General features: G+C 41.8%; 1 protein-coding gene across 1 annotated transcript in view; it reads right to left on the bottom strand.

Moving 5' to 3' along the window:
• LOC124163187 (polyhomeotic-like protein 2) overlaps window positions 1–18574 on the bottom strand; it is a 404958-nt gene that overhangs the window by 159585 nt on the left and 226799 nt on the right. The gene's annotated exons all lie outside the window — the stretch shown is intronic.

The following is an 18574-nucleotide window of genomic DNA, read 5'->3' as shown; positions in this document are numbered from 1 at the left end:
ATGCATTAGAAAGAGAGCAGCGAAATGCAATATCAGACCGCACATAAAAATGAGAGCAGCAGCATCGTGGTTGGGGGAATTATAGGGCGGGGAGAGGAGTAAGATGATGGCAGGCAGAGCGGGAGGGGTGAGGGTAGGGGGTAGACTTTCGGGGGAGGATTAATAATGGAGAATGCAGGGGCGATGAAGACGAAGGGGTGTGAGGGGAGGGTGGGGTAAGGGGTGCATTGGTGGATGGGGGAGGGGTAGCCAGGCGAGAAGGGACGATATGAGAGAAGATGGGGGAAAAGGATTAGAAGCGAGCGAAATGCACTCGAGTACAGGCAATCGCCATATTTATACAACCCTACTCAAATACGCAAGCATTATTTGTATTATGTATGTCAACACTATCTACACCTGCATACTACCCCAAAAGCCGCCTCAGAGATTGAAGAAGTTCATTCATTCAAGGTAAGAATAAAAAAAGGATTTAAAAATCTTCAGCCATTCACTTTTTTTTATCTCAAACCACCGGATACAGCTGTTACAGGCCATTTATACTGGGGTACCTATTCATCAAAATGCAACGAACGAACGAATAACGTACACGAACAACCATGCCCTGGACCGGAGAAATCTACGCAGGCGGGGCTCGAACCCGCGACCTCTTGTTCGGCAGGGGAGGACGTTACCCCGCCGCCACCGATGCCAGCTCAATTCAATGATAATGCCACATGTACTAGACTAAAAGCAAACAAACATTTTAATTCCATCCTGTTTTGAGATATGAGGGTTAGACTGTCATGATGGCCTATTATCGGACTAAAAGTAACGTGATTCAATTCACTAAAAAAACTGTATCTGCCATAGCTTTGTGAAATCAATATTTCGTATTTAACCAATAAGAAAAAACATTGTGATGAGCGTGAACGGAAAGGCCTGAAAATGTCTACTGTTCATATACATCTACACACAACCCCCCACGAGCCACCTCTGTAGGCGTGCGGCGGGAGCTGTTACTGCCGCAGCCGCTAACAAAGAAAAAGCGAATGCTCTAACGCAGTTCCACCAAGGATTAATTGAAATCCTTTATTTTTCGGGGGAAAAGGCGAATTCCCATCTCTATCCGTTCGACAAAAGTATCTCCCTTTCTTTATCGTTTCTATCGGACCTAGAAATATAGTGAGGATCTAGCATGGTGCTCACGGTGTCACTCTCACTCACGCTTTCTGTATGCCCATACCATTGGAGTTACCTTGGTCATAGTGGTGAAAAGTCACACTCTCACAAAATCCCTCGTGGAGACTAAAAGGGTATCATCTAGCCCTCTTCCTCCGCACCTATATTCCAAGATACTATTTAATATAATTTGATTAATAAAATAGGAGTGCGTTGTGAGTGGTTTGACTGCCCAACTTTGACCTATGAATAGCACTGATCATTATGCACTTTATCGTTCGTGAAAAAATGTACACATACTTATATCTATCTGTTCGGTAAAATATCTCTCTAATTCATCGTCGTTGTCGGCCTTGGAAATTTAGTTTTCTTCAAATGATAATACTCTGTGTCACTTTGAAAGATAAAAATCCAGCAAAAATCAATAACATCGCTTACAGATTTGTTTTGGTATTTACAAGCAGACGAATAGATTTGGTGTGTCATTTGGAGGAGGCGACCGATAGCTCATGAGGACAGGGTATGGAAAGGAGGGTGGAGGGAAACCCGGCGTCGCCATTAGCCTGCTCTTAACGAAAGGCGCCAATGCGTCCCGACCGGCGAATGAAGTGTTGCGCTTGATACGTCCTCCGGCACAACATTAAAGCAGGGATCGCGCAGTCCCTTAAAGTTCTCTCTTAGAGCCGGGATTTGAACCCGAGGCTACGAGGTGGGAAGCCAACACTCTAGCCACCGCACCAACCCGATCCCCGCGAATAGATTTTGCGCGAACACGTTGGAATAAACTCTTGCAACATTTCACGATTATAAACTTTTATTACGACCTACGTTTCGATGTCACTACATCATCTTCAAGGTACAAAATTGATCAAACACCTTAGACCATATAAGCTACTTAAGTAATTTGACTTATTGCTAGTGTTTGACTTGAAGTTGTGTTTGACTTAGACCATATAAGATACTTCTGTAGCTTATATGGTCTAAGTCAAACACGAACCATTTGTTGTACCTTGAAGATTGATACAGTAAAAGTTGAAGTCTAGGTCGGAATAAAAGTTTATAATCGCGGAAAATTGCAAATTTTTATTTCAATATGGAAAAATTCCACTCCATCACTGATTTTATAGTCAAACACCTCCTGCCGCACGCCTTAGGAGGCGACTTGCGGGTTAGTATGTGGATGAACCTTAAAAAGACTATCATCAGGGAGGGGAAGTATACAGGCCTTCCCCCCTCCATTTTCCCACCCCAGAATAGCACCCCCTCCCCTTTTTCAACACGTCACGGCCAATCTCTTCTCGGGCTTCATCCGAAAAACGTTCGCACCCCAACCCCACCCCCTCCACTCCACATAATGCCTCCCCCTCCCCCTGCCCCGCCCCCTCGCATCAATCTCCTTCCCACTCCCCCATCCCCCCCTGCTCCGCCATTCCTTTTTTTAAGAACCCCCGCACTCTCCTCATTGCCCCAGCCTCTCATTTGGCCTCCCACGCCGCCGCAAGGGTCGGGCCCGAAGGGAGTGGCCAAAGAGAAGGAAGGATAACACCTCAGAGACGGACGGCAGAGATGGGGGGAGAACTGGGGTGTGAGGCGTACACAGATCCATTCGTCTGCCCGTCTGCTAGACATGGGTCATTCGATTCAGTTCGATGATTCGGGTCATTTGCGATTTGGTTCCTGCCGATGAATCGCTCTTTCAAATCGTTCGAAATGAATCGAAGAACGCGATTAAGACGTAGCCGACCTCAGTGGCAGCGGGGATAGGTCCTCGACTGCCAAACCGAAGGTCGTGGGTTCGACTCTCGCTTGGGTTAGTTGTTCCTAATCACGACATGGGTGTTTGTAATAATCCAGCCATGTAGTTTGTCGAAATCCCTTGATGCGAAAGCCACAAAAAGTGAGCTGTTTTTGGGGAGAAGTGAAGACAAGGCAGGTTGCCGCCGAACTCCACTAAATGCCTCTATTTTTCGCTCACAGCCGTTTTACATGGGCACGTCATTGCGTAATATGTCGTATTTACGAAAGCGCAATCAGAAATGCGCGCTGTAAATCGGTGAAATTCTAGAACACATGCGAGAATGCGTGGATGCGAGGCGGCATGATAGCTAGCTCCTTCCATGTATAATCCCTAGCTCGCATTTTCGCAATGCCAACAATCGTTTTCATGCGCAATGACGTGTAAAACGGCCTTTAGCAACTCCTGCCCTCCCTGGAACCCCTTGACATATCAAATTCCCTTCTTTGGCAGCGTTTTCCTTCCATTTGCATTCCCTCCGAGTCATCAAATCTACATGTTACCCCGCAAGCCGCCTTAATAGGCGTGTGGTGGGGGGTGTTAGGACACCTGTTGCAAACAAATGAAAAGGAAATGCTTAAATAGATAAAACATCTTGGTCACTTTTTAGATTTTTTAAAAAGAAAAAGGTATGTATATTGATTTTCTTGCATTAATTTTGAGTGGCCACTGAATGCACCAGGCATTTGTTTTGGTATTTACAAGCAGGCGAACAGCTTTGGTATGTCATTTGGAGGAAGCGACCGACAGCTGAGATCATTTGTCTCATGAGGGTAGGGTATGAAAAGATTTAGATTTAAAAAAATTAATCTTGTGGAAAAGTGCTACGATCTTTTATTTATTTAAAAATGTATAACTTACACAAATTGAAGCCTGAATCTGTTGAACTTAAAAGGAAATGCTGCTACAAGTTCCGCAGAGCGGAAAACCGAATTCCCATGCTTAACGAACGCCATGGTCGTGAAATAAACCATCCAGTGGAAGAGAGCAATTTTTTTCTTTTAGGTTCAAGAAATTGATTTAATTCATTCGGTCTATGGAAATGGATCATTCAAATGACCGACTTACCCATGAAAGACAGAGCTCGCTCTACCGCCTGTTTGGCATGTGTGTGCCTCTCTCTCGGTTCGGGGAACGAGTTATGCAGAGGGCGAGAGACACCCCTTCATATGGGAGGGTCGAAATGTATGATGATGGCACGAAGGAGATAGCTGGCCAGACCCACGGTCCGTTGTGTGGGAGGTTGGGGGCAAAGTAAACTGGCAAGGACGATGGCCTGTGTGGAGGAAGGAAGAAGGAAGGGGATTGTGCGAAATGTGGATGGAGTTGGAGAGGAATCGAGGAAGGAGGTGGTCTGGTCTGGCAGCGAGAACCAAGGAAGTGAGTGTAGTAGGCATCTGCAGGAAATACAAATCCCGTGGTACCGGCAGGGCTGTAATTTGGGGAAACCTGCGAGGTCAATAGGGTGGTTTCCTATTATTTTTTATTGCCTATATCGAAAGATTATTACTCCTGGAGTACGTATTTCACGCTTTTAGATTTTTAAATTACGATATCTATTTTTCGCGATTAAATGAAAAGTGAAAAATTTCAAGCGCGCGAAAACGCGACGGCTAAGTATGAATGCCGGGAAAACTCCGTGTGACGTCGTTCTGGTTCCCGCTGCCGCAAGTGAGGTGACCTTGGGGCGAGGCTTTGAGCGCTGATACGACGCAGGATGCTAGCAGGTAGCAGAGTACCATGCTAGCTGGTAGCGCTTGGCTTAAATAAGGATTATTAATACCTTATCAAACGAAGAAAACTTTCTTACCTTAGCCAGTTTTAATAGGTGATTATTAAGACATGTTTCCCTGAGCTCTGTGCCTCATGCATGCATTGGTAATCTCAGATGATGTAAAACTCCTATCTACTCATAGAAACTAGGTCCCTGTGACGCCACGTGGATTGGCATCGCATGGGCGCCAATCTGGCCTTTTTCAAATGAGGATAAAATTGACCATTGCCATTCGTCTAAACCGGTATTTCTAAAACCAAATAATTTGTATATTATGAATTCGAACGAAGGGTGGGTAACGAATCGCAATCAATGCCTTCCGTTTTCTTTGATGAAGGAAACTACCCTATCGGATTCGGGAATGAAAATACTTCGATTGAAACCAGAAAGAAAACAGATAGGGCAGCGCAGATCATGCAGACCTTAGTGGCAGAATATTCGTGATTCTTTCAAAGCCGTCACTTACGGCACCGTTTTTCACTCACACACAAACACACCATCAGACCGCGGTACTACGATTGCTGAAGAAATGCAAGAGATGGAATTTGAATGGCATTAATTTCTTTAAGAATTACCAGGGAGAAGGGTATTAGAGATTAGAGAAAAACAAAGACAAATTTAAAAGGTTAAATTTTATATCATACTGAATTCTGAGGAAACTCAGATGAGAATGATATATACTACCATTTCCAAAACAGCAGAATTTTTTCCATAAAATTAGTAAATAGTTCACAGCTAATCAATTAAATGACCTTTAACGGGCATGCATACCTTTCTATAAGAGCTTTGGCTTAAATTCATGGGGTCTCATGTACTGGACTGGGATTGTTCTCAAAATAAGATCTTACAAGGAGAGAGTGTGCTCATTAGAGAACCCTCACTTGAACTTGAGGAGCAATAAAAAATGGTAAGAGGCAGATTGTTTGTAGAATGTCTGAGGACAGGCGGGGTAGTTGACAAACTTAATATCTTCTCCAATTTATAGTACACTTAGCCCGTTTCTCTCACTTTCTCATCGCACCTTTGACGAATTCTTTCCATTAATCCTAATTTGTGATTAGCCTGACCCACTGGTCCTCTCAAATACGTGTGATATAGAAGAGCTTTAAAATATGTGTGATACAGTTTAATTCATTATCTATTCGAATTACGATTCACTTTAATTATGATTTTCAACATACTCACATTACGTAAATGGTGATAAGAGTAGTTTTATTTCTAAAACCAAGCATTTTTCTGGATATAAATCAAGCTTCCACCTTGCACTACACTTCATAAAGTCCTCGGGGTCTTTAGCCAGGGCCTAGTTATCATCACACGAGCGGGCGTTTCTTTACAACACTGCATCGCCTGCAAATAAACGAAGTGTACAGTCAAACATTTCATCGCTTTAATGCACTTACGTAACATTGGTTGGCCATTGACACTTCCTTGTGGAACTCCCTATGTGAACTCAGCTTCATAAGAAGTAACGCCATCCAACTTTGGACTCGTTAGCTTAAGAAATCTATGATGCTATCATTATACTGCGTCATCATCAAGCTGTATGGTTTTAAAGTGATATGGGGCACTTTATCGAATGCTTTCTTTGAATCAGAGAAAATGATATTCCGTCTTTTCCTTCGCTAGCCGCCAACAAATAGTAAGAAAATAGGTGCTAGCTGCATCTTCAGGCTCTACTGTGTCTGAAACCGGGCTGGGATTCTATGAGGAGATGTTGAGTATCTTTAGCTCCAGAAATTTGCTCGAGATAAGAGTAAGGATACATGAGCCTATGATTGTAAGGATTTTATGGATCACCACCCTTTAATATCGTAGTAATATTAGCGAACTTCCAATCTTCGGGGACAATGTTTATCGATTTCCTGAATACTGCGTGTAAATACGAAGCTGCGATGAAACCTGCCACCGCTGAAGCATTTACGAAGATAATGACAATGCACTCCACTTTCCGTGGCGTCCTAGTCAACTGCTTGTTATAGCCAAAGCAGAATCGTGGAGGCTGACCGTAAGAAGAAACGGGAGAAGTTCCACTATAGAATGGGATTGGCGCTCGAGAATGATGGGGTACAAGCGGTTGGTTGGTCGAGGCGTGTTCTTGAGAAGGGTTAAAATGAAGGAGCACTGCTATTACGGTTTTGGGAGGAGCACCTCGGGGCGGAGATTATGAAACACGCACGCCGATTTAATGCCCCTGCACACGCTGTTGGCCTTCTTTTTTTCCGGCGCTGCGTCCGCTGCCGTGAATTTGCGATTCAAATTTTTACGCGGTCCGATTAACGCGCCGAGTACTGTGCCTTAAAAATGAAGAGGATGTTACGGTCACGATTTGGTCAGCTTCTTGCGGAAAAAAAATAATTCTCTTTTCTCCGACCCTGCTCTACCTGCAATTTGAGCACATATAGGCGGAAATTTTCGAGTTAATGTTCACTGTTCACCTGAGGACGATGTAAACTACGTTGGAACAGTTCGAGAGTGAAATTATTTTGTCGAAGATTTCTGGCCTTTCCTCTCAAGACCTTCATTACCTAAGTCAGCAATTTATTTATTTTACTACCACAGCTATTTAATGTATTACTTTTTAATGATTAAATAATTCTTGGAGTATAGGTTATATTAAGAATTATTTAATCATTAATAAAATGGGGTCAAAATGAGGAAAAAGATAATGTATTATTTTTACTACCACACTTAACGGAACGGAAAATGTAGCGGTCAAATGATATTGCTGAAAATTGTTCGATAAAAACAAACGCCTTCAAAGGGGAAACAAGGAAATAAGACGGCATTAACAACTAAGCAGGCACTTCTCTCCTGAAAATAAGAGGGAACTCGAACTAGTAGTTTAGCAGCTAGCAGTAGAAGCACAATAAACCTTATTGAATAATGGATTAGTCATCTTTTTTAACGTTTCATGAGGCAAAGATGAGGTTTTCGGTCGTATATACGTTAGCCCAAAAGTTATTAATACACTTGATGATCTTTCGTCATCATATTCTCCACACATTTCCGTGTTTAATCTCAAAAGAATATTACTTTTACCCCCACGTACAAGCTCTCATACCGCATCCATTTCGTTATGAATTCCTTCGTCGGTAAAATAGAACCAGCTAGGCCGAAAACAGTATGGTATACTCATTATCACGGCTGCGGAATTGGCATACCCCGAATTTTTCTTGCACTAAAACTGATATGTATTCTCCATCTGACAATGAGATAATTTTTCAATCTATTAATAAGACTACGTCTGACCGGAGTAAAAAGGATTGGTAGTAGAATGTCTGAGGATAGGTTAGATAACGTAGTTAACTAACTTGATTTCTTCGCAAATTTTTCATTATAAATCACCAGTAGTTCTAAAAAGTCGATATGAGCGTTGCTACTTTTGAATGTCGCTAGTTTCGGAAAGTATGCTCCAAGACTCACTACTTGAACAGCGAAAAGAATGATGGAAGTTAAATCTATTTTACTAGTACTGCGCATACTCGCTGAAGGATTAAATTTGCCACATATGTGCAAGCCTCGTTATAGTAGTGCCGAAAATTACGTGACTGTGCATATGGAGCTTAATGCATGCTGGATAAAAATTCTCTTCCTCTGCCAAACAGATAATAATTATTTAATATTACGGTCCTTAAATGACGTGCTAATGTTTTTTTTGGGTTATCCGCGTCTTGATATGAAAATAGAGCGACGGGAAGTTTCTTCGCCTTTGCCGGAGACCTCTTTCGGGCTGATATCAACAGGTCTGACTGTGATGACGTCGTTCTCTGTGCTTAACCACCAACATCCTGTACGAGTATGCTAGAATAACTTACATATTCTGAGTGTAATGAAATATTTTGTTGCAAATGAGGACAAACAAGTGCAATTTGGGACATTGCATAAGTTGTAGGATTTATTTGTAACAAATCGTTCTCATTTTTATACTTTAAGGGGAAATAAAGTGAAATACAAAGAACGATAAATAAAAGTAATAATAGTAAAGACGTATTTTAAGATGGGCTATCGAAGGGCTAAATGGAATTATCTCAATTTTTGATGCACCGTTTTGCTATTGATGACATTGGTTTTATTGCAATGTTAATTTTGAACGTTTGTTTGATGATGTTCGTGTGCGATCGTAGCCTGAGCAGCTCTTTAGAGTTCCTTGACGAGGGAGAAGATGTAGTCTCTATTTTAGCATGAAGACGTGAGTAACCCCGAAAGCATTTGCAAATCCTATCGGTGGGCCATAGGCTATCGTATACAGATAGGTACGTACTTACGACCATCCGCAACATCATTTTGAAGTACGAAGTTTGAAAACCTCCAAAATATCTTTTAAAAATACCGAGGCTATCGCACGCATGTTGCGACAATGTGTTCCTATCACGAAATTATTCATTTATATAGTGTAGGATTGTGAATAAAAAGAACGCGTAATCAGTGGCGGATTCAGGAGAGCCACAAGGTGTAAGGAACTAGGTGGGGGCGTTGGGAGATGACCTCCCACCAGCTGAAGGGGTCCAGTAGTTTAAAAAATTTTTGAGAATTCTGAAGCTTGTAACAACACTTTAAGATTGTCTCGGCGATCTCTATTCCTGTATTTATTCGACAACTGAAAAAACTACCATTTTATCTAGTGTAAATTGGATTAGCCCCTCTCTGGATCTGCCACTGCGTCTGTTGCACAGAGCGAATCCACGTCAGTCGGCACAGCCTGTGTATATTTCGTATCTTTTTAATGAATACGTCATTTCGTCTTTCGAGGAATAGGACCTACGACCAAGTGTTCGGATCGTATCCAGTTCGTAATTCGGGGAGTGTCTACAAATTTTCATCTAAGGTATCGTAAATCGAAAACCAAGAGGCACAATTTAGGCATTACTATCGCATAACATTGTGGCTCAGGTAACCCAGAGTCTTTCTTCATCCATGACCAATAATATCACGTCAACCGGCGGTCAATATGTCGAGCCTTAAGAGGCACTTCCTTGGCGGGACGAGTGAACTTGGGGAGGCGGGGTGGGAGGGGCAGAGAAGGAATTAATGAGGCGAAATCGACAGGGAGAGAGAGAGAGAGCAGGTGCCAGGTAATAAAAAAAAACAAAGAAGACGATGCATTGTGGCAGTGTGCGTTAATGGCCTCGGTAGATTTACCCCCAAAGATATTCTCGAGTACGGCGTCGAAAAAAGTAGTGTTCTAAAAGAGATATCATTAAGCTCGTGATTTTATCGAATAATAAACGGGCGCTCTAGCCATGTAGGCCGATAATCAAACCAAGAAAGGGGTGGATCGCCCTATCATCAGCTGCAACTTTTTCATGCTCACGAAAGTAGAAACGCATGTATAGAAAAACACTTATTCTTACCACCATTCATGTGTCTCAATCATGATTAATTTAGCCATTAATTAAAAATATCGAGAGCTGGTCGTAAGTTTGGGTGATTGAAAAAAGCATTCCTAGGCAACGCTTGGGAATTTAATGAATTTCAGCTTCAGGGCTACATAGAATAACTCCTATGAGGGTACAGCGTATGCATCTCCTAGATTCTGGAAAAAATCGATACAAGAGGGATAATTAAATTAGAATTTGTTATATGGGCACATTATTATTGCTACTTCATACATGGATGAATCCTCCAAAACTCATAGTAAGTGGAATGTGGCAATGGATCCTAATAGAACATTAGTACATACATTGTCAGTGGTGCCGTGGTGGCACACGCGCCGCAACGCCGTTCCGGAACTGGTTAACATCTATCTACATCTACATCTACATAAAACCCTGCGAGCCTCTAGGGTGTTTGGCAGGGGGGTGACAAACAGAAGACATAATACTCAAATAACACTTTTATCAATTTTGATGGCTCAAAATTTCTGATGCATATATTAGTAACGAATACAAAAAATGTAATGAAATATAAATAATAACCTGTGATAAAAACACAGAGAGTAATATTTCATACGTAAAAAAAGTTAAAGAAAATGCGTTCCGGCATTGCTAAATTTGCCACGACGTCACTGAATATTGTCTCTGGGAACCAAAAAAAAATATTGCGAATTCATTCCTTGCGAGATTAGAATGTAGAATCAGATGGCAACGCAGGTGCCATGAAAGATAGTTATCGAATAAAGGTTTCTGGATGCTGAGCGGGTTGGATGCACCTACAATTTGCTGATCGTTTTCCCGCATCGCAACCCTAGGTATCGAAATCCTTCGCAAATTATTATTAGTTAAATAAGAAATTACAATAATTCCACTGTGTTTCGTAGTATTGCAATATCATTTAAGATATTCTTAAATAAAATTCAAGTTCCGTATACATAATACAGCCGTAGTATCCGATTTTGAAATAAACCCGTAACTCAGAACTTGATATCAGTCGATAAATTTTACGCGCAGGACAAGTTTTATCTCGGAAAAAGTAATTTTTCGGTCATGTGAACGCCTATTAAGCTTGATAAAGTGGAGTTCTAAATGAAAGGGAATAGGCAAGGGCGAGGAAATTTAAACCTTTACCCTTTGGAAGATATATCCTGTAAAGAAACGTTCAAACGACTTTGGAAGTTTCATTTGAAAGAGTAACTGGTGAAAGATTAAGAGGTTCAAGAAGTACACAAGATGGATTTCAATAGGAATCAAAGATAAAACAAAAATTTCCGCTTTCGCGACGATTGATCACATTTTCCAGGTTGATGATTTCTACTCCTTAATTAGAAATGTCTCCTTCAGTGACGTGGGCCTCTCATTTATTACCATTCACCAATTTCTATGTACTCCTCCATAACAAGCAACCGTTGGAAATTTTGCGAGTCTACGACGAGTTCAAGTATTAGTTGTGGATCGAGAAATGTACCTTATATTGTCCTTATCTCGAGCTTATTTTTAAATATAGGTGCCTTACCTTGCATTAGGTAATTTTCCCGATACGTTTGCCATTCACTGAATTAAATTTTTTATTTAGGTTCAAGTCTCGTTTTTAGACATTCGATGTATCCCCGCATTTAGCATCCTATACTTTCGTGCATAGGCATTTCACGGTGACACAGATGTGCTTAAACTGACCGAACGAAAGAAATACATCAATGGAAGGAAACCAAGTTGCTGTTTCATTTTCGGAACGATGCTTTCATTTACTTTTCAACTACAGAAATGCCGAAACGTCATGCAATTCGTGAGATATCTACATCAACATAATATTCTGCGAGCCACCTCTAGGGTTTTTGCATGTTACCGCAGGGAGTTAGTGCAAAACCGAAAAATTACCAATATTGTCCTGCCGCAGAGTCAATATAAAAATCGGGAGGGCACTGAAGGTTGCAATGAGGTATTGACGAGGAAACGTGGGCTCCTCAGCTTACATCTACACTCGCATAATACCCTGCGAGCAACGTCTGTGGTGTTTAACACGGGGTTATCAATCGCCAGCATGCAGTGTGCAAGAGGATACTTCGAAATATGTGAATAAATCTTATCCTTCGTTTACCATCGTACTATGGTAGACGTTATCATTAGAATAAAATAAAAGAAATAGACTGCAAAACAGAGGGATTAAAAATGTTATTCTCCCCTCGTATTATTAAGGATAGCAACGTCTCAATTGATAGGATTAATGGCGTCGCTCGCTAAGATCACTCATTGCATGTTTTTTTCCTTAGTTCTAACCTTGTATATATTTCCTCTAGGTATTACTAACGATTAGCAAGTTTTTTATGAATAAGCATGTATATTTTGCTAGTATGCGTAATATTTCTATGACAGTGTGGTGTTCACGTGGAGGTCCTCTTGCATGCTGATTGGTCACCCCCTGCCAAACACCCTAGAGGTGGCTCGCAGGGTATTATGTAGATGTAGATATGTACTAGGAAAATTCAACCTATACTTATATGAAAATTCATATTGTAGTCCTAATGTAGAAACAAAAAATGCACCGATCTATGAGGTAAGAAAGCATCGTTGAGGAAAAATAGGGAAAGACGAGTTTTCGAGTGTCGGGAAAAGGGACGGACGGTGAAGCAGCAGGCTATATCGGCCGCGTAGGTTTGTACCCTCAGCAAGGCATGTATTTTTGGGGCGTCCCTCGGATAGGGGCGGGGGCAGGACAGCGGAGAGTGGGGCAGGGAAAGACCGGTTTTTTGAGACCCACTCCACAGTCCCTCGTCCACGCCTCCAACCCTTACTCTTTTTACCTGCTTCAGCCCTTTGAGACCGGAGCCCACCTTCGAGGAAGAGAAAAAGAAGAACAGGCCAAGGGGAGACGAGATACTTGCATCAACAAATACTCGGCATGTCGCGGGGAACAGAGCCGACCGATCCTGACCTGAGAAATGGAAAAAAGGAGGATGATTCCTGACAGACAGTGGCGACATCTTCATTTCGGTTTTCCTCACACACAATTCTGCAGACCCGCTCGCCACGGCTCAAATGGCCGCGCGAATATGTAGCTTCGAGTGACCACATTTACTGCTTTAAACGGGAAAGGTGAATGATCAACATCAAATATCTCGAAAAACTTTCAGAGTACGTCACGTGGTGTTTTCAGGGATTATGGCGGCTAGAGACTCCGAGGCTGTAAGGTGGTGGGCTTGGATTGCTTGTGCCATAGGGAACAGGTAACGACATCTTTATGAGCGAAGACTGAAAAGATAAAATAAGAGGGAAAATTTGCCAAAGAGAGAGGTATCAGAACTCGTTTTTCTCTCGACTTCAATAAATGGCAGCTCGACATTAGGAAGACAAATTTCTCGTATTATTATTATTTGTTATTATGCAACTAATTATTATTTGTTTTCTCTAACAGAATAACGCCATAAGTTAGAAGAAGGAACGATGAGGCAGCATCAATATAAAATTCAGGTGGGCGCTGGAGGTTGCATTGGGCATTGACGAGGAAACTTCAGCTTCTCGATCTTAATGCTTGACAAAAAACGCACCAATCCATAAGGCAAATAAGCCAAGGTGAGGAAAAGTAGTGGAAGATGGGTTTTCGGGATAGTTAACCATATCTTGCGGACGCCAACGTACTACGGAAGATCAGATCATATAAATAAAATAAGAGAGATAGATTGCAGAACAGACAGATTCCGAATGTCATTTTTTCCACGATCAATAAGAGATTATAACGGCAGCAATAGAACGCGTAAATAGATTGCATGACTTGTAGTGTAGCCTACTAACCTATGTAAAACTTACTGCATGTTTCTGAATTTCTATTCTATATTCTATTTCTAACAGCATATAGTAGTATAGTTTGTTATTATACGGGACGTTTCTTGGACGGTGTGGTGTGCATGTGGGAGTCCAAATGCATGCTGCATGCTGGTGATTGATCACCCCCTGCCAAACACCCTAGAGGTGGCTCGCAGGGTAATTTGTAGATGTAGATGTAGTGTCAGTACAAGGAACAGTGAGGAAGGCCATAGCCTTTATATCGCCCAATCGCCTTGTTGCCTCAACCCTCGCCTTACATCCCTGCAACACGTCTATTGAGGCCGTTTGCGGGGTAGAATTCAAACTTCGAATAAAATGGATGTAGAAATGAAAACTTAATATCTGGAACTGAATGAATTCCTCATGTTTCCTCAGTTTAGAGTTTTCTATAGTGATGATGTTTTCCGGGTCTCTCCGGAAGTTGTTCGTTTGGTATTACTCAAACAATGTACCAGGAAGCCTAAATCGTAGTGTTTAAGTCTTAAGCGAATCCAAGCCTAATTCGCGCAAACGCTATGCAATGCTCTTTGTTCACTAGTGGCTGTTTTTTTAGGAATCGAGCTGCTATCCTTTGCATTTCATTCCCAGACTATGCATTCGCTTCCGAGAGTAGTTACAGGTATGTCGTAGTAAGAGAACGCGGTACTATAAAGAAAGAAAGATTGTGAAAAAGTATTGTGTGTAACAGTAACAGGTAATGTACCGAAGAGCCAACTGAACCTGTTAAACCACAACGAAGAATGGTATGTAACTAGGTTTTGCGGGTAAAGAGTGTAGGTGATAAGTAAAAAAGAATATCACTAACAATAGCTAAGAGCTTGCGGGGAATGCATCACTCCCGCTGGTCCAGCCTTTTTTGGCGACGAATGCCTTGTTTGAAACCGACCGTATCATCTTGAAATTTTCACCGTGCATAATATACATCTTCATAACACCCTGAGAGCCATCTCTAGAGCGTTGGGCAGTGGGTGACAATTCGCCAGAATGCAGCATGCAACACGATCCTCAAATGCACACCACTCGGTCATAAAAACCCTCATAATAACGATAGGCCCTTGTCAAAATTTGCCTGAAAGACAAATTGGAAATTTTACCTCTGAATTCTTTAAGATGCAAAATTTATGCGCTTGAGATAAAGTTGAATCACTGAGTGAGTGACTGAATAACCTTTTTATTTTGAGACGTTTCAGACATGGGCACTGCAGGATGCCTTCCTCAAGGTTTCTTCCCCAAGAGGAAAGGGTAGTCCTTGAAAGTCTTAGGATGAGATCGTTGGGAGGAAGATGCGACTAGATAAGGCTAGAAGAGTGACGAGCCATGACATAACGCTAGTTGGCACACACGGGAGCTAAACAAGGCGGAAACTTAACGGCCGCTTGGAATTAACGAAGGACTGATTACTGCACTAACGCGAGAGGGCGATGCATTTCCGTCTCCGTGGGCAGCTAATCGCACGAGAGGAGAGCTTAGGCGCGCGAGAGAGAAACGGATGGACGGAGAGACATTCTTCTTCTTCTCGTCGACAGGAGTCTTAGGTGACGGGTCACTTTAGACGGAACATGAAAGGGGATGGAAGAGAAGAGGAAAAAAGGTAGAGAGAAACCCCATTACTATCCCATCTCCAGGATATGCCCTCATGACAATAGATGGGACCAAAAAAAACTATCTAGTAAGGCCATGAGTGGAAAGGGGGTAGACAGGGCTCTACGGATCAACAAAATACTAAATTTCACTGCAAGAACCGGTTAGAATAGATAAATTGTTGGAAAGATTCTACTCAAAAAGTTGCTACGGAGTTTCCAGCTTCTTTGAATACTCGGCAGGATATGCTCCCACCAGTGGCGTAGCCAGGGTAACCAGTAAAAAAAACACATTAAAAAATAAAAACACAATTATTGTCCTTCAAAAAAGAAAACAAAATATTGAAAAAATCAGGAATTTACAAAATTTTCTTTAACAAATTAAGTTTTCTCGATTATGAAAAGTGTTTAAATTAGTTTAAAACCCATTACTTGTTGCCCGGTTTTTCAAAAATTTTCCCCCCTGGTTTTGGACCCCCCCCCGAACGAAATTCCTGGCTACGCCACTGGCTCCCACGATCAAACTATGGAAGTTGTGTCTTTACTTCACTGGGGATACGATTGATGCCTTGAATTGTAGAAGTAACAGGTAAGGCAAAAGTTAGTGAAATCACAAGCTGCCCATACTTTCTTCGTTCTTCGAGTTTCCTATTAATGATGAGCCATTAACACCAGCAGTATATTTTCCTTTTAAAAATTGCTTAGAAATAGATGTATGCAAAGCTAAAACCTTCAAACGCCTTAAGTTCAGAAGCATACTAATGCGAATCAATGGTTTGAGAGCGAACTTTGTGGAACGTCGAACTATGGCTAATAACTCATTCTCAAAGGAAGGTTATTTTCCTTTATAATTACACGGGAGAGCTGAAACCCATCGGGGTTAGCGAAATAAAAAGTGTGTAGATAGATTCAATATAAAAATGTTTTATAATTTTCGTTACTTGAATCCACCCATATTCGAAGAAAAGGAAATATTACCGAACATTTTCTCCAGAAAACAGTGTTGGGAATTTTAGAAAGACACATATACATGTAAGGATATCGTGGATTTAAAAATGAAAAAGGGAGTGCGACAATCAATAGGGGGTCATGATTCGAAAAACTTGTTCCATACAGTACCTGGGAGTCATGTTTTGATCTTGCCGGGTTCACTGCCCTTGCTTCGTGACGCAGAGAAAGTGTTCCAAAACCAAGCAACCGGTCCACAATAAGAGAGAATCGTCGTAAGCACTGCCAACAATATCAATCGCAAATGTATCCCTCTCTCCTTTCGAATGTCTCGCGAGGATAATGTTAACGAAAAAAATATACTTTCAACGTTTACACATTAACCCGTGAGCCGCAATTTAGACAGACGTAGGGCAAGAGAATATACGAACACTGAGCAATTGAAGGAAGCGGAAAGAATTCGGTAATTTGGGAGACTTTTGATTGCTTAATAATTTATATCACGACTAATTCTGGTGTACGGAAAATAGATTTCTAATACCTATCTCTAATGCAACGCATGTACTTAAGTTTTCCTCATTTTATCACTGCAGTCGCGTTTAGAGAGGCTGTTCAGCGTAAAAATCTCTATTTTGCGATGCTGCAGAATCAAGAGGACTTCGACATCACCGGGATAGGGAGGAGAATAACCACTCCCTGCCACACACCCTAAAGGTCACTCGTTGAAGTAGATAGTGGAGGTCAATAAACACGAAGATAATTCTTTTCTTAGACCCACTGGTTACACAAAAGGGTGACTAAGTGTGAATTTCTCATACATATAAAAATCAAACGACCGGTATAACACTATCGTAATAAATAAGAATGCCACGCAGTGTAGTCGATAAAAGTTATAAAAATTACGAAACCATCTCATTTCCTTTTCAAAATACCAGAGCAATGGCACTTCAAAGCCTGTTCACATCCGTAAGAAGCGACCCGACAAAAGCATTCCACAATGAATCACTCGCGTCGGGACTTCAAACGGAGCTTGATAATGGACAAAAGAGATAACGACAAAGAATAAAGTCGGTGGAGGGGGGGGGGGGGTAACTTTCGAGAAGAGAAAGTGAGACATATCGATGTTGACGATCATATATAACGATGTATAGAGTTATGCGAGAGGGCAGGGCGAGGAAGCAATTTTACGAAGAGCGAGAGAGAGAGAGGGAGGGAGAGGGCAGTCTCCAGACACCAAGCCCATCATCATCATCCGCACGCTAATTCCCTCTTATCGCCAGCGCCTTACAGGTTCGCTTTTTTGAAGGGGGGAGAGGGGGTGGAAGATAGTTGGGGCTGGAGGGATTGGGGGAGGGTGGGGTTCGAGGTGGGAGGAGTTAAGGTGCTTCGTCAGTCGCCAGGAGGACGGGGAGTGGCAGGAAAAACACGGTTGGATGGCCAAGTTAAGATTCCCTGGCCTCTCTAACTCTTCTCACAGTTTATGCTTGTCTAGACCGTTTCTATAGAGTTTCATTCTGAAATTAAACTTGAATAATAAAAATAATATTACAGCTTAAAAATGAATTTTATAAAAACAACTTTTTTCTCCAAAGTTTTTAAATAATCTATGATGTAAAAAAATTTGTTGTTGTGACTCTAATACTCTCGCTCCTTTAAATGATCGCCTTCGGATTTTTTGGCGGTCGAGGATCTCGGCCAACTCTCACCCATGTTCATTTCTGCATTTAATCGTTCAAAAGCAGCCGATTTGGTCTTTAGAATTGTTAAAACTGCATATTATAGGTGTTACGTTCTATTAAAACTATTGATAACTATTAAAAGAATAGAAACAGAAGATTAAGGAGAGGAAGGCTTTTCGAAACTGCCTCTTGAGTGATCCGAAGGTTGTTGAAAGATATAGGGAAGGGTAGGCAGACGAAACGGTATTGAACAGGATAGGAAATTGTATAAACATGACTTCTAACTCCACCCTGTATTAGGACCTTGGACCGTCTGGTGAAGCTACCCACTAGGTACCTACCCTCTAGTTTATTGCGCCCTATAAATGAAAGAGCCTGACCCGGAGTGTAGCGCTTTAAGGAAACATGGATACTAAAGGAAGGAGGACGGGAGAAGGCTG

The sequence above is a fragment of the Ischnura elegans genome, chromosome 8 (genome assembly GCF_921293095.1).
Source record: "Ischnura elegans chromosome 8, ioIscEleg1.1, whole genome shotgun sequence".
Lineage (NCBI taxonomy): Eukaryota > Metazoa > Arthropoda > Insecta > Odonata > Coenagrionidae > Ischnura > Ischnura elegans.
The sequence above is the reverse complement of the archived record's forward strand: the minus strand, read 5'-3'. Positions and strand labels throughout refer to the sequence as shown.